Source organism: Canis aureus, chromosome 7 (genome assembly GCF_053574225.1).
Source record: "Canis aureus isolate CA01 chromosome 7, VMU_Caureus_v.1.0, whole genome shotgun sequence".
Classification (NCBI taxonomy): domain Eukaryota; kingdom Metazoa; phylum Chordata; class Mammalia; order Carnivora; family Canidae; genus Canis; species Canis aureus.
This window is the reverse complement of record NC_135617.1, coordinates 31,818,476-31,845,383: the sequence shown is the minus strand read 5'-3', so window position 1 is coordinate 31,845,383 and position 26,908 is coordinate 31,818,476. Positions and strand designations below refer to the sequence as shown.

Below are 26,908 nucleotides of genomic sequence, written 5' to 3'. Positions count from 1 at the left end.
GTATAACTCGAGAGCATCTCTCTGAGCCCATTAGTCACCTTACAAAATTACATGAACTCTTTCAGGCCTCCCGGGGTAGCAACGATTTAGCAATAAATGAATGGATTATGCTTCATACAGTCATATTTTAAAACAGCTTTTATTAACAACCAAGACTGTTATTTTTTGGCTTACAAGATTATAGTCACGGTTTTTACTATAAAATACGAGATTCACTTTTTATAGAATCAAAAAAAAAAAAAGTTAAAAGCCAAATGGAGAATTGGTCTCTACGTTTTACTTGAGGAAATCCAGGCCAGAGATCAATTCAGACCTTGCTCAAGGTCACATAGCCCGATTTCTGTGCAGCAGGAATTGGATGCACGCTTTCCTCCAACTGCCAATCCTCATTTCAGCCAATTCTTAATTTTCCACTAACCAAAAAGCCAGCCCATTACCTTCCAGCACACGACTGTCACCTAGTGGTGCTAACGGTCATTGCTGCTTATGCTTACTCCAAAACAAGGAAGGAAATAAGAATTATCTTTAAAATTTGAGAGTCTTCTTCTGTCAGGTGCTTTATTTATGTTATCTTAGTTAATAGTTTTAATACTATGAACTAGACATTTTTATCGATGAAGAAACGAGATGTGGTTGAGGAAATATACGCAAGTTCACATAGACTTGCTCCCAGTAGCAGCATCATGAACACTCTTCTCTGGGGTGAGTCCCTGTCCTGTAACTTTGACCCGCACAAAGCTGGCTTCTCTTGGCTCTCAGCAGTCCTCTCTGACCTGTACGCTTATTCCCCGGCTGCAATGATTGGCTCAGGGAGGCCAGTGAGACCCACTGACCTTTTCCTGGAGCAGGTAAGCAAGAGGCATGTGCTGTTTTCCACTCACATAGTTTCCTATTTTTTTTCATCCTAAATATCTGCTTCTCAAGAACAACCGGGAAGTCTAGATCTGAAGTAATTAGTTCTTTCATTAAAACAGGAGCGAATAGAGCTTTGGGGCTTGTGAGGGAGTCTCACCATCTGTGCAGGATTCCGGTGTCATTATGGCTTAAAGGAATATCGGGGTTTTTGTCAAACAGGACATAGTCCCTTGAGAATATCATTCATTTATTTAAGGTAAGGTCAAGACATATAAATGCCTTGGGAAAGGTAGCCCTACAAATCAATATTTTAAAAAATGTTAGTAATTTATTTTTGGATGATAGAAGAATTTAACTGTTTTTCTTATAATTATTATTTCATCTCTTAAAATTACATACCTCATTCTAAATTATATAATCTCTTTATTAAATTTCAGGTAAGAAATGTACTACATGCAATTTTTCTAAATCAGAGAACTTCTTGGGAGGTGAATTATTTACAATTTCAGTGGTAAAGTAAATAATTTGATCCCAAAAGGCAACACCATGCTTATAATTTGCTTTCCCAATGTTACTATCAACTTTTGGAGACACTTTGCTGATTAGTTTGAGGGTTGGTGGCCTGGTGATGGCTGCCCTAAGCAATGTTCAAATGCTTACCACAAAACTATCCAGTGAAGATGTTTTGGCTGCAGCAAAGGGAAGTTTTGTCTTTTTGCTCTTTATTATTTGAGGCCACTGTATCTGTGGGAAAAATACATTTTGCAAGTAATATATGGAGTTATGAATAAACACTGCAGGTAAGTGCTACTACTTTTACTGAGTCATTTTAGTGATGTTTTGAAATTCTTTTTAAAGTTGTTGACTAGAAGGCATCTGTGTGGCTCACTTTGGCTCAGGGCATGATCTCAGGGTCATGGGATCAAGCTCTGGGTTGGGATCCTTGTTCGGTGGAGAGCCTACTTCTCCCTCCCTCTGCCCTTCCCCCACACTTGCTCTCTCTCTCTCTCAAATAAATAAATAAATCTTAAGAAAATAAAAATAATAGGGATGTCTGGGTGGCTCAGTGGCTGAGCATCTGCCTTTGGCTCAGGGAGTGATCCCAGAGTAACGGGATCCAGTCCTGTGTCGGGCTCTCCAGGGAGCCTGCTTCTCCCTCTGCCTGTGTCTCTGCCTCTCTCTGTGTGTGGCTCTTGTGAATAAATAAATTAAATACTTAAAAATAATAAAAATAATAAATAAAATTATTGACCAAGATAGCTTCCAGAGGATCCCTGGGTGGCACAGCGGTTTAGCGCCTGCCTTTGGCCCAGGGCGCGATCCTGGCGACCCGGAATCGAATCCCACGTCAGGCTCCCGGTGCATGGAGCCTGCTTCTCCCTCTGCCTGTGTCTCTGCCTCTCTCTCTCTGTGTGACTATAATAAATAAATTAAAAAAAAAAAAAAAGATAGCTTCCGGATTGCTGCCTCCTCCCCTCTCACACCTTCCTTGATTGTCACACTCTTCTCTGAGGAGTTTCAGAAGCAACTAGAAGAGAGGTCAGGTAGGGGTCAATCTACCATCACCACCACTCACTCCCACCCTCAGCTCCTATTCGAAAAGAGCAACTTTGCTCAGAGCTCTTTTTTAATGTATTGGGATTCCTTGATTTTCTTTCACTCATTTAACCCATTATCTCTTGAAGATCCAACTATTTTTCAGGCATGATGTTAAGGTATTGTGGTATTCCCTGGACAAGAAAGTCAAACTGTCCTACCTTTATGTTCTAGTGGGGAACAGACTATACACAAATACACAAGAGACTAGACAATACCAGTGGAATAGAGTATTGTAAAGGGCCACTGAAGGGTCAGGCATCATTAGAAAAGATGCTGAGGAAATGCCTTACTTAGAAAGTGATATTTGAGTGATGTATTTGAGCCATTAGAAGGTTGTAAACAGGTTTGATACTATCCAGTTTTTTATAAATTGTTTTGGTGTGTTTGGTGAAAGGAGGCAGGAGAGAATAACAAGAGGGCCAGTGCGAGGCAACTGGGATCATCCCAGCAAGCAACCATTTGGCTAGGATTAAAATAACAGGACACTTACCATTAAGATAGCAGAGAGAAATAGACACACTGGGCATATTTTGGAGCCTGACAGAACTTGCTGTTGGTTTGCATATGATAGACGAAGTAAAGAAAGAAATCAAAGATGACTCCTAGGTTTTTTGATTTTGAGCAGTTGGATGAAAGGTGATGCCTTTTTACTAAGGTAGGAAAGACAGAGAAGAGAAATCAGTGTGACTTGAAAATGTAAAAATAAGTTTTGTTTTGGACAGTTCTGATTTAAAATGCCTCTTAAATACTCAAGCTGCGATGCAAAGTAAGGAGTTTAATGTGGAGTCAGAAACTCAGAGGAGGCCCTAGAGATCTAATTTTGAAAGTCAAAGATGTAAAGCACTGGGGTGAAAGAAAGTGCCAGGAAGTGACCCAAGACCATGTTCTAAGCACTAAACAATTAAGTTTGAGCAGAAGGGGAAAAAGCAAGATAGAAAACCTGGAAAAGGGAATTGATTTTGCTGCAAAACAAACTTCCACATTCCCCGAAAGATGAAAGAAATCTGAAACAAATCAATGGATATTCCCAGGATTAAGCCTCAAGAGTCCTTCAAAATTCCTTTGGGGAGAAGCTGGAAATCTTGACCAGTGATTCAGGAAAATTCAATGAATTCTGCTGCCTTAAAAAAGCCCCAAAATACCATAATTGGTAATTTAGGGAGAACAATCCCATTCCCTAAATGCTCTATTCCAGGGGGACAATGCCCTAATCTTGGGTGCCACAGTTATGATTTTATTGTGGGTTTTTAAAGATTTTATTTATTTATTTGAGAGAGAGAGCACAAGTGGAAGGGGAGAGGCAGAGGGAGAGGGAGAAACAGACCCTTATCTGAACCCTGCCATGAGAGGGAGCCTGATGTGGGCTGGGCTGATCCCAAGACCCAGAGATCATGTCCTGAGCAGAAGGCAGACTTAACTGGCTGAGCCACCCAGGATCCCCACAGCTCTACTGTCTATATTCACAAGATTATTGTTCCCCAAAGTGCCCCATATCTGGGTGGCTAGATCAGAAGGTGCCAGTTTCAACTACTCTTCCAAATCTACTCCTCTTCCATGCCAAACTAGGATTTCTATATTGAGCACAGATTACCCATCCAGAAGAGGCTACAGTGACTTCCCCTTCAAGGAGTCCTCTCAAATTTCCTGGCAGATAAGCTCAGTTAGAACCAGTGAGTTCTAAGATAAAGTTTAATAATGTTGAATCACAATGGGGAAAGAATGGACTTTTCCACTCTTTTGTTCCCAGGAAGTTCTTTGGACCAAAGAAATTTACAAATATGCAAAACTTCCCCAGACATTAGATTGCATCCTAAGAGGTATTGGAAAGGGCAGACTTGGTCAAGCCACACAGGATCTTATTGCACCCTTTCCTTTTGTCAGGGGGAACCTTCTTTCTTAGTACAGTTGATCCTCAATATTCACAGATTTTGATTTGTGAATTGCATACTCAATAAAATTTACTTGTAACCCTAAAATCAGCATTCCTGGGAATTTCATTAGCCTTCATGGATATGCATAGAGCAGTAAAAAAAAATTGAGTTGGCCTATGCACACATTTCCTGCCGAGGCCAAGCAGAATGACACTCTGCCTTCTTGTTTCAGCTCTTTTATTATAAGGAAATATCCTTTGTACGGTATGTTAGTGCCATATTTTTCACATTTTTGTGTATTTCTTGGTGATTTCCCTTTTTGTTGCTGGTTTAAATGCCCCCCAGCAATAGTGCTAAAATTCTGTGTAGTGTACCTAAGCACAAGAAGCCTGTGCTGTGTCTTACAGAGAAAATAGGCATGTTAGATAAGCTTCATTCAGGCACAAGTTAAAGTGCTTTGGCCACGAGTTGAATGTTAATGAATCAACAGTATATATTAAATATGTTGTTTTAAATAGAAACACATAAAAGAAGGATATGTTTCGATCAGTTAACAAGAACGTTGTACCTCAGAGGCTCTTAGGAACCTAATCCTGAATTTGCCATTGAAGCAATGTTTCAGTATTCACTAATTCAGTGTTTGTGGTGACTTTTTGTAGTGACTTGATAGAACACAAGTAGCATGAATCATGAGAATCAACTGTATTTACATTATCAAAGGGACAACAGTCAAGTGATTTTCCTAAGGAAGACACCTACCTCCAGGTGACCAAGGTGTCCATCTAATACAAGCCAAAAAGTGCCTGGCGATCTTTAAATGGCAGATGCTCTTCCTTTTAAAAAGGTAAAATCAAAACAACAACAACAACATACAAAAATCAAACAAAATAAACATTTAAAGCATTGTTTAACCAGTACCCCACCCACACAGCTCCCTCAAATATATACAAATATGTATGCATGTATATATGTGTGTATATGTATGTGTATATATATATAACCAAATATATATGTGTATATATGTATACACACACATATGAGGGGGGTGAAAAAGACTAAACACCAATTCTAGAGTAAAGTTGATATTAATGAAAGCATTTGGAGTAAGATGATATAAAGTTTAGTGAAATATGCTCAAACAAGAAAATTGCACAGATACAGTTATTTTGATACTATATGTATTAGGAGTTAGAATAGGGGCACCTGGGTGGCTCATTCAGTTATGCATCTGGCATTGGCTCACGTCATGGAACCAGGGTCCTGGGAGTGAGCCCCCCATAGGGCTCCCTGCTCAGCAGAGAGTCTGCCTCTCCCTCTCCATCTGCCCCTCCTCTGCTCATGCTCTCTCTTGGTCTCTCTCTCAAATAAATAAAATCTTTTTGTTAAAAAGGTATTAGAATTGAACAGCACTCAGATATTAATATATTACTTCACTCTTACCGCACACAATTATGTGAAATACTTTTCTCAGAATGAGATAAAGAAAAGTTCACATTTTCCGTTTCTTCTTTGGCGTATCAGTAGGGGATTTTTAAATAATGGTACAAACACACAATAAATTATTATATAACTATTCACAGCCATATTTTAGAATACTTAATATGGGACAATACTGATCTGTGAATCTACAGAATTGTGCACATAGCATGATTACAAGTTTTTAAAAATTATAGAAATGCTACAAATACAATGAGAAAACAATATTACAATATTTGAAGTTGTAAACTTCAACTATGATATTAAAGGTAGCTTTATTTTCTTTGTACTGTTCTGTATTTTCTACATTTTCTATAATAAGGATATTACCTTATATAATAAAAACTTATTAATTATGATTTCTATACTTTACCACAGCTTTTATTGTTCAAACCAAAATAATATTCACTTTTGTTTTTATATTAAAAAAGCTACATTTTTATCCCTTAACATCTCAAATAATTAACATTTTTTTAAGCTTTCCAAAATGTGAATGAAATGCAACAAGTTCTGGTCAGGTCTCCCTTCTTCCAATAATAAATGGCAACGTGAACAAGCCTGTGCAGATAATACAAAAGCTCTTTCAGGTTTGGAAATGCGATGCAATTTTCACGCAGAAAATATATCTTTCCAATGCTGAATGCCAAATAAGCCCGTCTTCCTGGTGTACCTTCCATCCAGCAGGCAGAAGGAAGAGGCTATCAAGTTTCTAAGTGACAGGGGAACTCTGGGAATAACTTGCAAAATAGATAACCTTTTTAGCGTATATCATAAATCATGCTATAAATTGAAAGAAATGAAAAATAAGCAAATATCTTTAGAGAAAATGGTCTTAGACCCAGTGGCATGAAGATAGATACAGGTACCCAGTTACATAACATCTCAGTACCTAGAGCACACCCAGCAGCAAACTGCCTTCAGCAGTTGAATGACTGATGTAAATAGGCTAAACGGTGTTATTTTTATTGGTGCATGTTTTGGATCTGTTTGGAACTCACAATCAAGCCTTATGTAGAGCATTAAACAGAACTGGTTGTGAATATTAGGCTCTTATTTTTATAGTAATCATTAAATCTATTAATTTGTAATGGATATTTGGTATTCATCTCTTAAACTATATATTTTAAGATGCTCTAGGTTCATTCTGAATTTTTTAAAATAAGTATGGGTTAGTTTTCTCTTGCTCTTCATTTATTAAAAAAAACAATTCCTCTAAGAGTTGTAAATTCATCAATTCTTGGCCATGGACTTTTATTTTCCTTCTGCTTTACTCTCTGTTTTTGTTTTCTCTCTCTCTCTCTCTCTCTCTCTCTCTCTCTTGTATTTTTTTTTATTGGAGTCCGATTTGCCAACATATAGTATAACACCCAGTGCTTATCCTGTCAAGTGCCCCCTTCAGTAGAGTATAACTCAGCCATTAGAAACAACCACCATTTGTTTTTGTTTTCTTTGATGGTCTCCTTGTGTCATGCTGGTTTTCCCCCTCAGGGCTGGTTAAGGCTGAGGGACATCCCTGAGAAAACTCTGACTCACCAAGCCTCTCCTACTCTGCAGAGTTACAAAAGGCATATGACTGGCTACCTGACTATGAGGACAGATGTAATGTGAAACTTTGAGGAGCTACTTGGCAGTACCAGCAGCAACTTGAACTGAGATCATAAGGCCAGAGAACATAGAAACATCATGCAGCTTCAGGCTGTGACCAGAGAGACCTAGCCGTAACATGGCTCTTTCTGTCTTCCACAGTCCAAGGCTTTATCTAAGATCCAGAATCAAGGGTAAAAGAATAGGTATCACTGAACTGGATCAATTCTTTCCCCCTCCTATTCATTTTCTAGCTCTTTTGGAAAAGGTGATTCTCTTCCAGAGCTCTCTTTCATGAGTGTATAGCCATAGCAATAAGTCTCCCGGTAGGAAGTAGGCTGACCTTGTGGGATATATTGGTTGGGTGATAAACACCAGCCTGTGTCCCGATTTCTAGGGTGCTAGATGGAGGAGAGGAGACCCATGCATTCATTAACAAGCCTAATTCCTCCTTGTATCCAGCCTATGGCTACCAGTCTGGAGTAATTTTCCTGGACAACTGAGAATAGTAGTACTTAAAATCTCAGCTTGGCAGAAGACAACTGCTCAGTAAGGCACTATATGTGCTAAATGTTCAGCTTCACTTGGAAAAAACTTTCATAAACTTATATAAATATCCATGTGGACCTAAGTTTCTTCAAAGTTAAAGACTGACGTCTAAAGTTTTTTTCCTTTTCATTATATTTTTTAACTTTCTGGTATTTGTTCCTGACATGTAACTATGAGTTTTTAGGGTTACCCTAAAAAAAATCTGTTTAGATTTCAAATACTAGCACAATAATGCCACTTGCTTTATTAAGTCTTGGGCATTTTAACCTCACAGCAAAAAGTGGTGGAGAACCATCAGGTTTACCACAATGACATGCAGTCTCTGCTGAGGTGACAAGTATGCCTTTTTATACTTGAAGAGTCCTCTACTATGCAGGTTTTAGGAACAGTGGAAAGTGAAAAGTCATGGTAACCATTTTGAAGGAATGAAGTAATATAGTTTAAAAGATGGCCTAAGGAAAGAAATATATTTTAAAATGTGGGGTTACTGCAGGGCTTTGCTGAATGCCAGGAGTTTTGGAACCAGCAAACCATTTTTAGTTCTGTGTAAGACATGCTCTGGGAACAACACAGACATTTTGTCGGGAAGCTACAGGACAGTTTGATTAACTTTCTTTTCTAGGACAAAAGGCTACCATTTAACACAAAATCCTCAGGAGCCTCCTCAAAATTGAATGATTCTGGTGGTGATATTTATTCCATTTGAATTCCATTTGAGTTTATTGATTCCTTCATCTGGGAAATAAACAATCAAGAAGAAACAGGGGGTGGTTGTAAAGGCAGTAACCCAGGTCTTCCAGGTCCTTGCTATAAATCATAGGAAGGGATATGGTCTAAATTGCTCCCATTTGTAAATGCTTCTAGACTGTTTCTTATGTGAAAAATTATTTATCTTCTAACTCCTTTTTCTGTCTTTCATTAAGCTACGACAGCCTAGTGGGTAGCAATAAAGAAAATTGTACTAAACAATTGGAAAAAATTTTCCAGGGAGACTAGCTAAATGAAAATATGTTGGGTTTTGCAATCAGTGTGAGCTGAGAATGGTGTTCTTATTATCTGCAAGGTGGTCTTTTGGACTATGCAGACTGGAATGCCAGCCCTTGCTGGGAACCCATAGCTGTAGGGAAGACAGCTGTGATTAATGATTCACAGCACCCCAGGTATATAGAACAAGAAGTTCACTTGCATTTCCGTTTACAAAACAAAATATATCTGGCAATAAATAATGCCTTCAACCTTGATTTTTTTCCCCAGACTAATCCAATTCATTAATCAAACTAAGCCATTATTCTAAACCCCAAGGCTTAATATGCTACAAAAAAGTTCCCAGTTACAGTGAGGGAAGATTGATTTGTGGTTGAGGTGGAGAAAAGGATAGTCTTTTGCTCTTTATTTCTCCAAAGTTTGCTGCTTAGAACATATATATAAAATTTATAATTTAAAACTTTCAGTTTCTTGAGCTAATAACACCTGATTGTTATTCAAATAGATACTGATATGCAGAGGCCCCTACTCTGATCTAAATGCTGGTGTCCCCTCTCCCCAAATTCGTACTTAAAAACCCTAACCCTTAAGGTTATCAGGAGGTGAGACCTTTGGGTGATTAGGTCATCCTTAGGTCACGAGAGCTCTACTCTCAGGATAGGATTGGTGCCCTTATTAAAGGGGCTCCAGAGAGATCCCTCACTTCCTTCTATTATGTTAGGAAACAAAGAGAAGTCTGCATCCCAGACAAAGACTCTCACTCAACCATGCTAGTACCTGACCTGGGACTTCCAGTCCCCAGAACTCTGAGAAATAAATTTTAGTTGTTTATAAGCCACCCAGTCAATGATATTTTCTTATAATAGCCTGAACAGATTAAGACAGCCAGAGAAACTGTAGAGAAAGCCAGTGTTTCCATTTATAAGCTTGTGAAGACTGATGAGGGATGTGGGAGCCCACCTGAGAATATAACAGCCTAACATAGGGCACATGAGAACTCTCACTCTGGCTGAAGTGAAAAGGACTCTGAAATCTTCATATTTTCTTGGCTGAATCAAATGTTGTAGACTGTTGCCATCGTGTTACATATTTTTACTCTCTTCAAAATTTTAATCTCCTTCCTTTACCCTAGAAACTGTTCCTTGTGGTATAAGAAATTTGTAATAACCAGATTGTTTTAAGAATCATTAAATTTAGCAACATAGACAATCTTAAGTATTTTTGTAACTCTCAGTCCAGTAATTCTACTTCTAGTAATCTGTACTAAGAAACTAAACAAACATAAAGTTAAATAAATTTGTGTGTGTAGGCATGTTCATCTCAAGATGTTTATCACAGCATTCTATATTATACAAAAAAATTAAATAAATGATAGAGAAATTTTTAAATTTTCAAATCAGTTTTTAAATAAGATTTTAAAACCTAGGTGCTAGAATTTTAAATCTTTCAAAAATTATGTTTTAGAAGCTACTTAGAAAAGCTTGGCTCTTTTAGCTGTAAAAATCCATAATGTAAAACTGTATGTTATAAAATTAACTATATGTGAATCTCAATATATTGGTAATATATTTGCAAATAGTATGTATTTTTTTAAAAATCAGAGGAATTATACTAGAGTGTTAAACTCAATTATCTCTGAGTAGTAAGATTCTGAATAATTTAAAATTTGTTCTTTTCACTATTTTGTAAGTTTTGTCTTTTATTTATTGATAATCAAAAAAGTATATAAAATAAATTAAGCCAGTGAGTACAATCATAGAATGTCAATGCTTTTTACATAATTTTCAACACTTCATGTAGTCTACTATTTACAAAACTATGTTAAGGTTTCCCTTTTTTGTTGTTCTTTTACTAAGAGAGAAGCTTAACTGTTTCCTGGCTTTCAATTTTCCTAGTGTAGTTCCAGGTTTCTTACCTGGAATGGAGTTTGAGAGTAATATATCACCATCCCTGGATTTAAATGAGACATCAAAAATAAATAAATAAATTAATTAGTTAGTTAATTAATTAATTAATTTAAAAAAACATATCACTGGAGTTAAGAAACTAAGACACATTTAAAAATGATTACATCTTAGCAAGTTAGGAATAGAGTGGAACTTCCTCAACTTGATAATAATAACCACAAAAAACCTTCAGCTAACATGATACTTAATTGCAACAATCTAGAAGCTTTCCTGCTAAGATCAAGAACAAAACAAAGTTAGGATGTAGATGGAGCTGGAGATTATTATGCTAAGTGAAATAATTCATTAACAGAAAGACAAATACCATGTGATTTCATTCATATGTGGAATTTAAGAAACAAAACAGATGAGCAAAGGGGAAAAAAAGAGAGAGAGGCAAACCAAGAAACAGACTCTTAACTATAGAGAACAAACAGGGTTACCAGAAGAGAGAAGGTGGGGGATGGGTGAAATAGGTGATGGGAATTAAGAGGAGCACTTGTTTTGATGAGCACTGGATGTTGTATAGAAGTGTTGAATCACTAAATTGTACACCTGAATCTAATATTACACTGTATGCTAATTAGAATTTAAATAAAAATTTTAAAAAAACATATAAGAGAAGGATGTCCTCTGTCACCAGTCCTTTTATTTTTTCCTGCAAATACATATATAACATCTTTATTCATCAGTCAATGGGCAGATAGGTTCTTTCCATAGTTGGGCTATTGTTGATGATGCTCCTATAAACATCGGGGTGCATGTAACCCTTTGAATTTGTATTTTTATATCCTTTCACGACTCCTTTTCAGCATTATACTGGAAGTCCTTGATAATGTAAGAAGACAAGCAAAGGAAATAAAAGATACACAGTTTGGAAAAAAGAAATGAAACTGTCTTTTTAATAAAAAGATTGCCTATGTAAAAAAAAAAAAGAATCAACAAAAAAAACACTCCTCCAACTAATAGAAAATTATAGCAGTTTGCAGGATACAAGGTTAATATACAAAAGTAAATCACTTTCCTATATACCAGTGATGAACAAATAGAATTTGAAATAAAAAACACAATGCCATTTACATTAGCACCCCCCAAAATGAAATACTTAGGTATAAATCCAAAAAAAAAAAAAAAAAAGCAAGATCTATAGGAGGAAAACTATAAAACTCTGATGACAGAAATAAAAGAATTAATAGAAAGATAGTCCATTTTTCATGGACAAAAAGATTCAAATTTGTCCAGATGTCAGTTCTTCCCAATTTTGAAGTTGGGAATTCGATACACCCCTAACTGAAATCCCAGAAAATTTTTTTGTGGATATCGACAAATTGATTTTAAGGTTTATATATAGAGAGAGAAGACTGAGAATAAATAGCCAACACAATATTGGAGGAGAAGAACAAAGTGGAAAGACTGACACTACCCAATTCCAAAATTTACTAAAAAGCTACCATAATCAAATGTGGTATTAGCAAAAGTCTAGACAAACCTATCATGAAACACAATAGAGGGCCCAGAAATAGACCCACACAAATATTGTCAACTGGTCTTTGATAAGGAGCAAAGGCAATAGAATAGAGAAAAATAGTCTTTTCAACAAATGGTGCTGCAACAACTGTACATGCACATCTGAAAACTTGGATCTAGATACAGACTTCTAGCCTTCACAAAAATTAACTCAAAATGGGTCATAGACCTCAATGTAAAACACAGAGGTATAAAACACCTAGCATGAAACAGAAGAAAATCTAGATGACCTTGGATTTGGTGAGGATTTTTTAGTTACAACACCATGAAAGAAATAATGGGTAAGGTGGACTTCACTAAAATTTCAAACTTCTACTCTGTAAAAGACACTTCTACTCTGCAAAAGAATGAGAAGACAAGCTACAGATTGGAAGTAAATATTTGCAAAATATATATTTGATAAAGAACTGTTACCTAAAAATATAAAGTTAATTCTTAAAACTTAATAAGAAAATGAACAACCCAATGTTTTAAATGGCCAACTTTTAAATGATAGCTATTACCAAGGAAGATATACAGGTGACAGATAAGCAAGGAAAAGATAGTCAACATTATGTCATTAAGGAATTGCAAATTCAAACAGCAATGAGATACCACTACACACCTCTTAGAATGGCCAAAATCCAAAACACTGACAACACCAACATGTGGAACACTAGGAACTCATTCATTGGTAGGGGGAATGCAAAATGATACAGCCACTTCAGAAGACAGCTTGGTAATTTTTTACAAATGAGTTGAAAACATATTCTCACAAAAGCTTGCACACAAATGTGTATAACCACTTTTATTCATAATTGCCAAAACTTGGAAGCAACTAAGGTGTTCTTCAGTAGGTGAACTGGATAAATAAACAGCAGTTTATTTGCTAGTACTTTGCTAAGGATTTTTGCATCTGTATTCATCAAGGATATTGAACTATAGTTTTCATTTCTTTTGGTGTCTTTGTCTAACTTTGATATCAGGTAATAGTGGCCTTCTGAAATGAATTTGGAAGTGTTTCCTCATCTTCAGTTTTTTGGAAGAGCTTGAGAAGGATCTGTGTTAATACTCCTGTAAGTATATGGGGGCATCTGGGTGGTACACTCTGTTGGGCGTCCGACTCTTGGTTTTAGCTTGGGTCGTGGTCTCAGGGTTGTGGTCTCAAGCTCATGATATTGAGTCCCACATTGGGCTCTATGTTTGGCACAGAGTCTGCTTGAGACTCTCCCCATCTCCTTCTGCCCTCCTCCCAGCTCTCTCTCCAAAGTAAATAAAAATTAATCTTTCTAAAAATACTTCTCTAAATATTTGGTAAAATTTACCAGTGAAGCCATCTGGCCTAATTTTTCTTTGCTGGAAGATTTTTTGATTATCTACTCAATCTCCACACTAATTATGAATTTGTGTAGGCTTCCTATTTCTTCATGATTCACTTTGGGTAGGTTATTTGTTTCTAGGAATTTATTCGTTTCCTTTTGGTTATCCAGTTTGTTGGTGTATAATTGTTCACGGTAGTCTTTTGTGATAGTTTTTATTTCTGTATCATCAGTCATGGTATCTATTCTTTCACTTCTCATTTTATTTATTTGCATATTTTTTCTCTTTTTCTTAGTATAGCTTAGCTTGCCAACTTTGTTTATTTTTAAAAGAACAACTCTTAGTTTTGTTGATTTTTCTCTACTCTCAGTTTTATGTATTTCTGCCCTAATCTTTGTTATTTCCTTCCTTCTTCCAACTTTGGCTTGGTTTGTTCTTCTTTTTCTAGCTCTTTAAAGTATAAAGTTAGCCAAGAGGAAGCCACTAAAACTGCCCTAACTACCAAAATGGTAAACTCAAAGTAATGTTGCACTACTGAAAGAGTAAGGTAAGTAAGAGTAAAGGTAATACAGAATGTTATCATCAAACACTTCAAAGATTCCCTTGAAGAATGGTGATTTCCACAACATTTCCGTTGAATTCATTTATTTTGCCTGTGCAGAATGCAGATGGAATTCAGGAAATGGTAGCACATTATTGTAATCAGGTGGTGACTCCAATTGCAGCTGGATTCTAAGGTATATTTTGTTATTGGAAAAAAGCAATATATATCTTGGCTCATGGTATACAGTCATTGAACTAGTTACCGCATCTTTTAAAAAATCTGTAACTGTTAGTAAATATCAGGGACTCTGCTTTTGGATGGCAGGGCCAATAGCACAACTTCAAAGTCCTACCTCAGAGCCATGCCAAGTCTCTAATGCTGTGCCATAATCTACTCCTTGGGAACCTCAGTCACTTCATAACACATATTATCACATAGTTTCATTACACTGATATCATGAACCAGTTGGTGAGCAGGAAATAACAACTACCCTAAAAGAAACTGTTAATACACATACATGTCAAAGAGTATAAAATAAATCCCTAAAAATATAGGGGCCTGCCACCTCTGTGAAATCTCTAGAGATCCACTGGTTTAGGACATGTTGACATGTCTTTTCCAAAGTGAAGGAAAATTGCTGCATCTGGACCTCCTAATAAAGTGACACAATGTCTAGTGGGTCTCTTCAGGTTTTAGAAATAAAATATACAGCATTTGGGTGTACAACTATAATCCAATTAACCTAAAAACTAGAAAATTTTAGTGCAGTTGAAAAAGGAAAGCTTCTGCTAATGATCTAAATTTCTATGGAAGCTTCCCTAATCCATGAGCTGTGTATTGGTCAGGGTTCAATCAGAGAAGCAGAATACTAGTATATGCATACATACATTCATGTATGTATTTTTCAATATAAATGATATATATACCCAAGGGATAAAACTCTAAAGCTTCTAGAAAAAAGCATAGAAAATCCTGTGACCTTAGAGATGGCAAATATTTCATAGAAAGACAAAAAAAAATCATAAAATATATTCCATTGAAATTCAAAGCGTCTATGCATCAAAAGATATCATTAAGATGATTAAAAAGCAAGCCACCACTGGGAGAAAATATTTGCAATACAAATATCTCACCAAAGATTCATACCCAGAATGTATGAAGAATTCCTACTACACAGTAATAGAAAAACAAAACTTTTTTTAAAAACTGAAAAAGACACTTCACAAAACAAATTATGTGATTATAGTTATACAAGTAGCCAATACACATGTGAAAAGATGCTAAACATTGTTACTCATCAGGGAAATGCAAATGAAAACTACAATGAGATACCAATTTACACTAACTGGAATAGCTGAAATTAAAAAGATGGACAACATTTGTTACAAATACAACTCTTCTACATTGCTGCCAGGAATATATTAAGATAAAACTTCTTTGGAAAACAATTTGGTAGTTTAAACACATATCGTATAACAGTAATTCAGCTCCTCGGTATTTACACTAAGGATATGAAAATATATTCATTAAAAAACCTGTATAAGAATTCTCATAGCAACTCTTTCATAATAGTCAAAACCAAATCAAACCAAACAAACAAACAAAAAGCAATTAAGGAAGTTAATGTCTAAATTATAATGCGGTATATCCATACAATGAAATTCTACTCAACAACAACAAAAATGAAGTACTGTCTATCAGTTAGGTGGTGCTCTGTAACAAATCATCTCAAAATGTAGTAACTTTGAAACAACAAAAATTATTATTTCTCACAGTTTTGTAGGTTCACAGAGTGATTCTTCTGCTGGTCTTGCCTAGGCTCACTCTTGCATCTCTTGGAGATCCAAGATAACTCCACCCACATGTCTGAGGTGAGGCCTTGATGTTGGCTGTGGACTAAAGGCTTCTTAGCACTACTCCCTGGGGCCACTTTTATCCAGATGATCTTATCCTCTAGGGTTTCTCTTTCTCTTTCTGTGTTCTCTCTCTCTCTGTTTCATCAAGACAGCCTAGACTTCTTTATATGGATGTAGGGTTCCAAAATTTAAAATGGAAGCTATCAACTTTCTTAAGGCTTGGAGTCAGAGGTCAAAGTCAAAAGTCAAGAACTCAAAAGATATCACTTTCAATCAAGTCATAAAAGCAGCCCAGTTTTCATGAGGTTGGAAATAGACCCTATCTCTCAATGGGAAGAGTCCCAATGTTACATTGCAAAGAGACAAGGTAACAGAAAAATGTGATTCAGTGAGAGGGTATTTTCACGAATATAATATCATATACATACAACAACATAGATTAATCTCTAAACAATACTTTGAAAGAAGCCATTCACAACAGAGTAAATAGTATATTATTCCATTTATATAAAATTCTAGAACAGGGAAAATTGAGCAACGGGATAGAAATCTGAATACCAGTTGCATCTGGTCATGGGGATAGGAGTCAAAAGGTTGACTGCAAACTGGAACAAGGAAGTTTTCTGTCGTGATTGAAATGTGCTATGAACTTTAGGTTATCTTCATTGATTTTAGTTTTTCATGTGAAATCAGCATGTCATACAAATCTATCTTCTTTGCTCATATAATTCATTCCTCTCCATTAATTAGATAACCAAATAACTGAATATCCTATATATTACTCCTATCAGAAATTTACCTCTTAGTGAATTACAGCTTTTATTGTGCTCTAAAAATTTTTCGTTACAATTTGCTTCTCAGTACCCAAATATGTCTATTTATTTCCTTGTTCCTCCATATTGCTTTTCTTGTAGCTTATCAACTTTTGAGCACAAAATCTATAGAAAAAGTGAGAAATGACTTAAAGAGGGTTTTCCCCCAAATTTTGATGTAGCTAGAGGAAATAAGTTAATAAGGAAATCTGTGTTTGTACATAATTCAAAAGAACAGAAATCTGTTTTTTTTTCTCCTCTTACCACCAAACAAAAAAAAATATAACTTTTATAATGGGGCATTATATATATTTATATTTATATTTATATTTATATTTATATTATTTATATTTATATGTGTAAAAGTAAATAGACCAGTATAGTGATCCCATTATCTAACCCTAGCAAACATAAACAGGCCAGTCTTGCCCCATCTGTATACCTAAATCCAATGCTATTAGGGATGGACCATCTTGTTATACTTACTCTTCAAAGATTATCTAAGACAGCCATGTGTGTTTTTAATTTACTCCATTAACTAGATGAACCTGAAAATAAATCAAAACTTTTGTTAAAATACCAAAGTAATTAATAACTTTTGGTCCTGAGAGGTAATTTTTTATCTGATGAGAGGCAAAGAAAAAACAGTACGTTACATTCGTATTATATTTAAAGAGTTCCCATAGCTCTCAGTCTCATAACTGCTACGTTGCCATACAACTGATGGCAAATGTTTTTCAAATGACATATTGCAATTGTCCAGCACATATTTTATCAGTAGAAGGAACTCACAAATAGAAGATTTTCGTTGGGAAAAAAAAAAAAAGCTTAGAACTCATAAGATTTCCTTTTGTAACACTTTTGCATCATAATTACAAGTGATCAGAACATGTGTATCCAGTGTAGAATCTCAGTGAAGTAGTATGTGGTGTCTGATGTACCTAACAATTCATTTCATACATATTCGCTCATCATTTCAATTATCTTTTGTAAAATGGATAAAAAGTCATACTTTTTCATTTTGACATTTTTCAAGTTCTTGTATACCAATGGATTAAATTCAATAATTAGATGATTTCCATAAAATCTCCATTATTTGAGAACCTCACTTTCTATTGTGACCTCTGTGTGGCAAAATTTTTTCACTTAAAATATAACAACTACATTTTAGCACTCTAGAAATAATATTGAATTGTCTTTGTTCTTCAAGACACTGGTCCAGTATGTTTTGTTTGACTGGCATATAAAACAAATAAATACAGCTTCCTTATATCCTGTGTAATCTTCCTGACTTGAGCATTCTCAATATGGTCATTCAGCCTGAGCACTTGTCTTACCTGAGTTCCATCTATCTGATTGAAAACAGTTTACAAACAATTAGTGCAACCTTCAGTGTTGGTCTAGGCTAGTCAGCATCTCAAAATAATTGAACCATTTACTTTTTTCTTCTCAAAATATCTGTTTGAGGCTCTTTTTGTTTATTTTATATTCTGTTCAGTCCTTTATACATATTAGGGCCAGAATTTTAAAAAATAGTCATTAACTTAACGATGTTGAAATAACAGGATGAAAGAAGACATGATTCCTAATGAAATCAACTTCTTCATCAAAATGGAGCTGCTGTTGACCATCTGGAATGTTTTGTTGAATTTATAATTTCCTTTTACTTTCCTTCACCCCTTTTTTTTTCTCCCTCTAGAAGTAGTCTAGTTCTCATAAACATATTTATTGTTTCTGTTGTCATTTTTATTTGTTTGTTTGGGCTATTTTGATCCTTTTCCTTATCTTCATGATTTTGTTCACAAGAGACTTCAGTTTCCCTGTGTTGTATTAAGAGAAATTGGACATTGTAAAGCTACTGCTGTCTTCTTTTTCCAGAATAGGTTTTTGGCTTCTAGTTGAATACTTCTTTTTATCTTATTTAAATTTCAATATATTCAATAATTCAGAAAAAAATGTACAAAATTAATCTGAATTTAAGATATGCAAAAGTACAATTAAAATGCATATCTGAAATTGTTCCTACATTGTATAGAACTACATAAATTGGGAATGAAATCACTCCTGAAATCACTCCTACCATGTATATTAACTTGTTGATGGATACGTGTAGGAATTTTTATCTTTGGAACACTACTTTCTTCAAGTCATTTTACTGCATTTGGGGCAATTTTGTGTGTTGTTTCACCATACCAGTGTCAATCTTATATATTTTTTTCATCCAGAACTACTGTCAGGACAAGATGCATTTGACAGGCTAATGTATGATTGTATACATTGGGATGCATAAAACGTAACCTCACACACAGACATTCTGAATGCATGTGGTACTGCTATGGTTTTGCTCTATAAACCCAAGCATTCTAATAAACTCTCTCTTGAATAATTCCCATCAAAAAATATATAAAGTATTTAAAATTATATATTCTGAATTATTTAGTTTATCCGTAACAAAACTTCCATCTTATGTACATATTGTAAAGACCAAATCTTCCACTAACAATTTTGCATGTCTGATCATCGGAAGAAATTTCAGTAGACTAGCTTCAGGTTCATGCATTCCAAACCTTGCTTCTCCTGCATGGCCCTCATATCTAGGGCTGAGTAGATAGGGAATGTTCGTATTGCAGCATAATCTGTGGTCCTACACTTATGAGTTGGATGAGTCAGCACTGGCCACAATAGTGGTTGGTATTCCTGAAAGTCATTCCTATACCTGGACACCTAGCAATAAAAAACAATATGAAGTTTTGTTGAGTTATTTAAATATGCCCCAAAAGTAAATGCTTCCTCAGCTTAACTCCCTTTATTTGTCTCTCAAAACCCATGCCATTCTAAAACCTGATACCTTCAGGCAAGTCTAACAAGAGCAAAAAATGGAATGGAAAGGAACAATTGTGGGATCCCTGGGTGGCGCAGCGGTTTGGCGCCTGCCTTTGGCCCAGGGCGGATCCTGGAGACCCGGGATCGAATCCCACGTCGGGCTCCCGGTGCATGGAGCCTGCTTCTCCCTCTGCCTGTGTCTCTGCCTCTCTCTCTCTCTCTCTCTGTGTGACTATCATAAATAAATAAAAAAATTAAAAAAAAAAAAAAAAGAAAGGAACAATTGTGTTAACTAGTGAAAGTATCTTACTTTGGCAAATTTTACAAAAACATACGACATATCTAATCTCTCTCTCAGGCCCTAGAAGTCGTCCATGAAAGTGAGGGACTCTGACGTATCATTACTTTTATAGTCAATCTGCTTCTGATGACCACTAGCAAGATACATCCCAGTAAATTATAGTTTATTGATTACTCTTGACATATTGCTGATGATAATATGCAACAAAGAAAAATCAGGTAGAATTAATAAATTACTTAGCTATTATACAATTTAATAGTTATATATAAATTAATTATATAATATTTACATATTTAATAATTAAACAACAGTAGCTCACACATGTATAGCACTTACTATGCAGCAGGTACTTTTCCAAGGTTGTTTGATCTTCACACCAGCACTATGAGGTACTTAGAGGTCTTAGAGGATCTAAGAAAATCTTTATGCAGAATTCTAAGACTGAAATCCAAATGTCTCTTTTTGGCCAGGCAGGTAGGATAAAGGGGAGAAGCCATGGGTGTAATGGCACTAGGCATTTATCTACTCCCTCACCCCTGGGAAGACTATTGAAATGGAGAGCTAGGTGTCATATTAGGATCACTGTTTACATCCAGGGGCTTGTGGCTCTGCAGAAATACTAGCCCAGATTTTCTTATTTTAAAGAGAAATAGAAATAGGAATTGTGTGTGTGTGTGTGTGTGTGTGTGTGTGTAATCTCCTAATTCAAGATATTGAGTTTATGTTTAAAAAGAAGAACAACTTGTGGGCCAACAAAAGAACTTATGGTTCTCTACCTTCTCTAAGACAGGGCTGTTCAGCCACAACATTCTTTGCAAAATCTCAGAGTATAATTTGTATTTCTACATTCCATTTTCCATGTCCATTCAAAATTTTTGTAATTTGCTGCTTCAGCTGGTAGCACATTCCCTAGCATGATGCTTGTCCCAGAGGAGGTGCTTAGTATATACCTGTGGTTGAATACATGAAGTCAGGTTTGTCATATTCCCTGTGTTAGAAGCAAAGCTTCAGCTCTATAATCAAGATGCTTGCAGGGGCTGACATGAGAAAAGGTAACCAGAGAACAACATTTAACTGTTTACTACAGGTGATAATTTAAGTGGGGTAATCTATATTTAAATGTATATTAATTTTTCTCCTGGTTACTCTTTGTTGGTCAAGTATCAGATTAACCTAGGAGTAAAGAAATATAGAGACAGACATAAAGTACTGATCAAAGTCTTAATTAACAGTTACAAATATTTCAAGCTCCCAAGGCACATGTCCCACTTTAATCTCAGCTGTATGAAATTTGTAATTGCTCTCTAAAAGCACAAAGTCAGCTAATTCAACGACCTTTGCTCCAGGTATCTTGCAGCCCCCAAAGCTGCACTGTTAGCAGGAAATCTCAAAACCTCAGAAATGTAGCTCTAGTACTCATGTTATAAGACAGTATAAATTCCCATAAGTGCAGTAAACTCACACTTTATTTATACTGTTATAAGACAGTATAAATTCTCATAAGTGCTTTCCATTAACTTCATTTTATCTATTTTATTTTTCTATTAAATTGGTATTTATATGTCTCATACTTCCAGTGACCAAAGGCTCATGTCAATGATTGAAATTGTTATTTCCAGAAATCCGAGTAAGATGGTTTGACTAACATCTGCCTGTTCTGATTTTTGTGCTCTGTGGATCTGTCTGTGCATATCACTGGAATTTGTAAATATCTTGTCTAAAGCTGTTCTTTTAAACAAGAAAGACAGGGGGAGGCTCACCTTCTTTCTATCCCCTCTCTCCTGTGCCCAGTGGCCTTGGTCTCTGCTGTTGTCATTTACAATTCAGTCTGTTTTATTTCTTTAATCCAAGCATGTGATTAGGCCCTTCTGGAGCTTTGCCAGACAACTCAGGAGTTTCAGGCCTCCAGTGTCTATCCCCCAAGGCAGCAAACTCAATCTATTTAGAGAGCTGTTAATTAAGTGAATTATGTTTGGTCAGGTATTTAGGAGCAAAGAAAATCAGAATAGAAATGATAACTGTGCCCTTACAAAAAGACTGAGTAAGCTATATGCAAATTAAAAAAAAAAAAGCAACCCAACCAAAAGAATCCCTCTACAAGGGTTTTTCCTGTAGTCTAGTTTAATTTCTTTCCCTAACCATTTGAGAGAAATACACTTGCTCTTTAGTGACATCATCCTCATCCCAAATATGCTTGTAAATTTGGGCAAAATGCAAAGAAGAACTGAGGGGAATGTAAATACTGTATGTTCTCTCTACAGAATTGTTCCGGGAAATGCCATTCACTTAGAAACCGAGTTCTAGGCAGTATGTCTGCCATCTGTAGTCCAGATGATGGTGATTGTGGCGATGAATTAAACATTTAGAAATAAACCCTAATGGTTGTTACTGTTTTCAAGGATAAGGCAACTGAAATATTGTTTCATTACTCATAATGCACAAAATAGCTAGAATTTGTTTATGTGTCATGTATTCATAACTTCGAGAATATATTTAAGAAGACACAGTGACTGTGGCTTTTTGAGTGTATTGGCACAATCTACCCAGAGGCTATGGTGCGTGCATAATGTGCTAGGACATGAGGACACTGCCAGAAGCTTGAAAGCATTATTATCATCATTATTACTACTCTTTAATGAGGAATCATGCTCAAAGATTGATTGTTTCCTATATTGCTGCACACTAGTGAGCATGACTCCACACCTATCAATCGGTTCATCGTGAATACTCCCATCCCTGCAGCTATGAAAGGACATTTGTAAAACTGTTCATGATTTTTTCCTGAGTAAGATGCAAAGAAAACAAAATGGGTATGTTTCTTCAGCACAACCCTTCAAGAACAGGCAAGCTAAAATGGACATATAAAAGAAAAGGGTAATGAAAATATTCAATATATTCATAAGATATTCAAAATCAAGGCCCATAGAAGGCTGTCATGGGTTTTGTTTTGTTTTGTTTTGTTTTGTTTTTAATGTGATTAAAAAGAAAATAAAAGCAAATTTTACTTGGCTGGTGGGGTGGTAGGAGTAAGTAATGGTGGTGGAATCATCACCTTTCCTCCGAAAATCAACACTCAATTCTGATACGAAGTGAGATTTTAAAGGTTGTTTGTACATTCTGCAAGGTTAAAAAGGAGACATACAGTCCAGAAAATACAGTTGGATAGAAAATGAGTGGCTGAAATCAAGCAGGATTCGGGAGGTGGTGAGGTACAGAAATGCCCTGTGGTTCCAAGTGCAAAAATAGTTGAAGCAGGCTACTCACCTAAAACTTAAGATACTTAGTAAAAGACTCTAGGTTTTGAAAAGTTAAAGAATGTCCTAATCTTCTTTCAAGTCTGTCTATTCTTTTTTACATTCTGTGTACTTCTCTACCAATAACCGAAGCAACTAGTTGTTTCAATCAAAGAGCAGATGTTTGGGGTTGAAAATGCTGGCAAGGGAGTAGCTGAAGTGATCCCGAGTGGGTTCAGGGATGGATGGGGATGGTTTGGGTACCAAAAGCAGCTTGAGAAGAGTCCTATCCAGTGGTTTCTGAAACCAGCCCCCACAGTCTCATGAAACAAAATTATCAAATTATCAGGGATTTTGCAAGCCAGCTATTACGTGTGGCAAGTTATTGAAAATTATATTAAACTTGAAATTAAATAAATTATATTAAAAACAAAGATGATAAACACTCAAATCCCTCCAATTCTTAATTATTTCACAGCATTTTACTACTATCTGTGCTTTTGAGGTGATTTTGTTACATCCGAGCTGTGTGATAGAAATACCATGCTACTAATGGTGCACTAAACAACAACTAGCTGGTAGCTTGAAATCTGCTACCCAGATCAACATTTCCTGGGACATTCACTGGTCCTCACTGCAGCATACCATCTCCAAGACAGGGCCTGGTCTTTGCGTCAGACCTAACTCTAGAGGCAAAATAGAATCCCGTTAGATGCAAGAAATCTATAAATGTAGAAAAGAAAGTACCAAAACCAACATTTCTCTGATATTGCTTGTCTATAATTTTTGAATGTTCAGCCATTCACTTAATGGTAGTTATTGAGCACTTTCTATCATCATGCTAGGCTTTCTAGATACAATGAAGAGATGTGATACCATCCCTCAGGGAACCCATGGCCCAAAATGCCACAGAGGAGTAGAGACATGATAGAGATTGGTATGGGAGGGAAACACAAGGTGCATGGAAGTACAGAAAGGGAAACCTGGTAAGACAGGTGTGGCACAAACAATGTAAACAAAGCAACACTTGGTGCTTGGCTCTTCGGGAATCTTACAGGAAGACAGCATAAAACTGTGCACTGTCCCTTGAATCTTCCCATGGCTCTGAGGAGCATGGCTTGTTCTCTAGGAGAGGCCTGCATGCAGCTGCAGCTGGGTGAAGTTGGGGAGGAGCAAGCGTCACCTACCAATGACAGAACAATGGAATTGGAAGGCTTTCCGGCCTGAGGAATGGCCTTGTTCATGAGAAGAGTAGCCTGGTAATAGAAGTTTGTCCATTCCAGGTGGTAGCTTTGCATTCCTTCTCATTCACCCAGGCTGGGGGTGTTTGAGGGAAGATAGGAAATTCTTAGAAAAAGGAGGCCTGATCTGAATTTTGAAGGGTATAAAGATGGAAGAAGAGACCAGATGAAAAATCACATCAGTGACAACCACCCTGACGTCATGGTTAATTCTCATCTGAAAGAGGGTTATTTCTGAAATTCTTAGAAATAAACTTGGAAGGTAAAAAGAGAGAGGAGATAAGAGTGTGGGAAAGGGATGAGAAGTATTGCCACTGAATTGCTGTTAAGATTTTCAGTTGGTCCCTGAGATTGGGCCAGGAGCTCTGAAATAATGATTAAATTCTCATCCAGTTCCTGGACAAATACTTCTAATATCAGGCAACTGAGAAGTAAATTGAAATGACACTATTAGAAATAAGTGTCTATGTATAATAATTTTCAGTCTCTTTGCCTGAAAGAAGAGATTTCATCATCTGTATTCATTGCTTTTGAAACTGCTAAACTGAATCCTATATTTCTTCATGTTAAATTGAAGCCTATAGTTATCAAAATGCTGACAAGTTGAGTTATTGGTTATTCTCAGGGCCCATGCAAAGACTTTACCATTAATAACATTCACTGTGTACATTGATAGAAGAGACTTATTTAGAGCTACTAAATGTGTTATTACAACTTATTCTGTATGCCCTAAGAAGTCATTTTTGACTTATGGAGGAAAAGAAGGATATTTGCAGGGGGCTGACAAATGATAAAATACCACTGCCAATAAAAGAGGGGGAAATGTAGCAACACAATTCTACAATAACTCAGTTAAAATCTGCTACTCTCTCTTTTTTTTTCAGCAACGTTTACCATGCTCATCTCACAAAAAATAAGGGGTGAAACCAGAAAAGGAGAACCCAGATGGAGAAATATGTTTCAAATGCTGATTTATCATGTGAACTTAAAAATTCCTGTAAAGAAAAAAAAATTACCTATTTATTTCACACTAAAAATGTCCCAAATTACAAGCTTGTCATGTGCTTTTAAGAAAAAAAAAAAATAAGAAGAAGGAAGTGTTTTAAAAAGTTCTAATTTATCATATAAAAGGAGTGGATCAAGGGTAAATATGGTGCTTCTACTATGGATATGGGAAGCCTTATTTGGTAAAAAAAAAAAAAAAAAAAACTTTAATTTTCCTTTTTAGGATATGGTTACCCGTGTAAGTACCTCTCAAACTTTTGTGTATATCAACCCATGAACTATATTGAGAAGTTCCATATGGACCATTTTGAACCCATCCCTTTAGATGTGATGCTATACAGACAACATCTGTAACTATAATGCCATATATATATATGTAATATATATATATGTAATAACTATATTCCATAGCCCCACAGCACAAAAACATACATGCACAATCCAAGAATGAACTGGGGAAATAATGACACATTTAGCGCCACTTATCCATGCTATTGATTTATATTTATTCTATTGATTCATTAGTTGATTATGCTGCATAGTTCCTCCATCCCAAATACTATGCTAGGCAGCATAATAGACACAGAAAAAATACCCAATTCCTCTCCTAAGGAAGGTATCTTCTAGAAAATGGAGAAGGGCATAAAAAAAATCACAATATAATAAATAATTTTTGTCAAAAAGGCATGGAGGACAGTACTACAGAATTGCCCAGAATGGAGGAATTCACTTTGCTCAGACCCAGGGAAGGCTTCACAAAGAAACTGACACTTAAAGTAATAGGATTTTGCCAGACAGGGTAAGAGGAAATGTCTGAAATTAATAAATTAATTCTAAAAAATAAACACTACAGAAACATGATCAAAAGATTTCTTGAATATCAGTACAGAGACCACATGAGAGACCTTTCTGAACTGTGGGCCATTTTCTGAGGTCTTGGGTTGTTTGTTGCCACAGCACAGCTAATTTTTATCCTTTCTAATACAGTTGTGTTACTGTCTTGTCGGTGCCATAGGGGCAGGTCATGGTACATGTAGGTGGTGAGAACTCAGTTTCCCTGAAAAGAGCAGATGCTCTCAGAATGATCAGGCCTGACATAAGAAATAAGGATTTTGTAGGCAAGTTGGGAGAGAGAAAATGTTCCTTTCCATTGGGGCCATTGGTCTAGGGCAAGTAGATTCCTCTAGCATTTCTGATGCTGGGAGTAAGTGTAAGGGGTGGTGAGTGCATGGAAGCTTCCATCTCCTCAGAAGAGATGGAGGGAGCCAGTAGCTCCTGTAACAGGCTTGTGCCTGGTCAGCAACGTAGTTCTCGGGGTTGCATCTCGATAAAGATGCATTTTCCCAAAATCCTTTTCCCCAAATCCTCAATAAAGCCTTGCTTAAAGGTAGAGGTTGGTCTCA

The 26,908-nt window shown here is 36.1% G+C and overlaps 2 long non-coding RNA genes across 9 annotated transcripts in view; one reads left to right on the top strand and one right to left on the bottom strand.

Annotated features, from left to right (window-relative positions):
* The window catches only part of LOC144317219 (uncharacterized), a 52,953-nt gene that overhangs the window by 6,610 nt on the left and 19,435 nt on the right, over positions 1 to 26,908 (bottom strand). For all 5 annotated transcript variants that reach the window (XR_013383162.1, XR_013383161.1, XR_013383165.1 and 2 more), the window contains 4 exons: positions 17,389 to 17,450; positions 10,834 to 10,868; positions 5,085 to 5,158; positions 1,516 to 1,599 (listed from right to left, as the gene is read on the bottom strand). This is a non-coding gene — a long non-coding RNA (uncharacterized LOC144317219). The remainder of the gene's footprint in view (positions 1 to 1,515; positions 1,600 to 5,084; positions 5,159 to 10,833; positions 10,869 to 17,388; positions 17,451 to 26,908) is intronic.
* LOC144317218 (uncharacterized) overlaps positions 461 to 26,908 on the top strand; it is a 49,753-nt gene continuing 23,305 nt past the window's right edge. The window contains exons 1-2 of one of the 4 annotated variants that reach the window (XR_013383157.1): positions 461 to 848; positions 13,357 to 13,446. This is a non-coding gene — a long non-coding RNA (uncharacterized LOC144317218). Of the gene's footprint in view, positions 849 to 926; positions 1,112 to 13,356; positions 13,447 to 26,908 lie in introns of those variants that run through there. The other 3 variants (XR_013383159.1, XR_013383160.1, XR_013383158.1) reach the window with 3 other exon arrangements.